This window comes from Engraulis encrasicolus, chromosome 1 (assembly GCF_034702125.1).
Source record: "Engraulis encrasicolus isolate BLACKSEA-1 chromosome 1, IST_EnEncr_1.0, whole genome shotgun sequence".
Taxonomy (NCBI): domain Eukaryota; kingdom Metazoa; phylum Chordata; class Actinopteri; order Clupeiformes; family Engraulidae; genus Engraulis; species Engraulis encrasicolus.
Window position 1 is genome coordinate 19245796 of NC_085857.1, and position 2314 is coordinate 19248109.

Here is a 2314-nt window from a genome sequence, read left to right on the forward strand (position 1 = left end):
TTCTTCTCTCTCTCTCTCTGTCTCTCTCTCTCTCTTTCTTTCACACACACACACACACACACACACACATACACTAGCGTCTGCTGTTCCCTCATTAACATGGCCCGTGGCCTGCTGCTGGATTGCGGTCGGCATGGCATCTTGACATACCATTCATGTCCCAAAACCTGATCTTCAAGCGGTGGCTGAACAATTGCTCACAGAGTAAAAACATTGATAGGGCCCACTAGGCCTACACAGTAAGTTCTGCAGTGTTCATTTAACACTTAGAGAGTAAATGTCACACCATTGGGTCTTAAATTAACTCTTGAAGTGTTCAATTTACATTGCTGCATTTACTGTGTATTTGCTCTACCGAGGTCCTAATAGTAGGCTACCACCAATACCAATAGGGGGAGGGCCCTGGGCACAGGGACAAATGCCTTGCGCGCCCCTCCTATGGCTTCGCCCCTGCCTTCGCCCCAAGCGCTTGGTCTCGCCACAGCCTCACATGAACCCTAACTTCCTACGAACACAACAACTTTTAACCATTACTGTAATCCAGTGGTTCTCAAACTTTTTCGATCATTCCCCCCCTCAGAGGGTCTGGATGCTTCCGTGACCCCCCCTTATCTGATCGGATGTAAAGTAGTAAATTAACAATATTGTGCAGACTGATTTTACGATCGCTGTGCAGAATCAAAGGAAAGGTGACTGGTGAGATAAAACAAAAACTAAAACAAAGAGGGACTACTGCAGTCGAATGCAGATGTGTGTTCATTTCTGTTATTCAAATTCATGAAAATTAGTAATATCCTAGTGTTTCTGAGGGCTTTAAACTTTTTGACTTTGATTGCCTGTCATTCACCAGAGATAGGATGCTGCCTAGTTAGTGAGAAGCTGTGAGACTAGAGCTGCGTCCCATTACTACCACTTCCACTCGTTTTGACCCCTAACACTCGCTTTTGCACGTTCCCGTGAAAGTGTAGGGTGTCCCGTTTCTTAGGGAGGCGAGTGAAAGTGCAAAAAATGCACTTAAAATTTCACTTCGACCGAGTGGGGGTAGGACCCCCCCCTAACGACCGAGTGAAAGAATGCATTACCCAGAATGCTGTGCGAACCCCACCGGCAAAAGCAAAAACAAAAAACCCTAAGCGAATTCATTACATGTAAATAGATGGCCACTATTTGAATATTATTCGAAAATAAAACCCTCTTACTGGAAAAAAACATCACTTTTAATTCGCTGGTTGCATTAGTGTTCGCTAGTTAGCTTAGTACAATTAGCAGTAGCTAACGGTTGCTATGGAAAGTTATACTTACTTTGGAAAAGTTTGCTTTTGCCAAATAATTAGAAGCATTTAACATGAAATGACTCACAAAGTTGCGGATTAAAGTCCACATTGTGAGCCAGATCTCCTCACTTCAGAGCAGTATGGACAAAAGAGTTTGCTAATTAGCTTGACTTTAGCTATTGGCACTGATGGCAGTGGTATTGGCTAATAGCTTACTTGCAAAAATGAAGCTCTTGAGAAATCAGATGCAGCAGCCTGATATGAAATGACAAACAAATAAATGGAGATTACCCAATTTGAGAAACTCTGCTGTAATGAACTGGAAGGTAGTCCAAGAACCTGGCTCAGTAGTAACCCAGTTTATGTTAACCTGAAGTTTGTGGTATGACAGAAGAGCCTCTAGAGTCCTCATTTTCTTACCTGAATGTCATCTGTGGGCTATTTACTGTATCACTTCCTGTAGGTTAATTTAGCCAGGTTAATCTGTTCCTGATTTGAGTTCAGTTATAATAGCAGTGAGAATTCTCTACCATGCTGGTGTTGTGTTTCCTGGGTAGGGCTATGCCACTGACGTATGAAAGACATTCCTTCGAACTATTTTATGAAATCCTGGACACAGTCTCTCTCTCTCTCGCTCTCTCTCTCTCTCTCTCTCTCTCTCTCTCTCTCTCTCTCTCTCTCTCTCTTGCTCTCTGTGTGTGTGTGTGTGTGTGTGCGTGTGTGCGTGCGTGCGTGCGTGCGCGCGCGCGCGTGTGTGTTTGAGAGCGGGCCTTGGCTATGATGGCCTTGGCTTGGGTCTTGCTGTGCTTTTAAGAAGAGACAGTCTGTGTTGTCGTGGCGCGCACACACACACACACACACACACAGGGTCATGCACTGACACACATATGCCCTTTTCCTCTTTCTCTCGCTTTTTCTCTCTTTCTCTCTCTCTCTACCCCCACCCCCCTCTCATCCTTCCACAGTACGCGAGCACACAGGCACACATGCCCACATGCACAGACACTCACAGAGTGCAATTACATCTGAGGAATATTGTG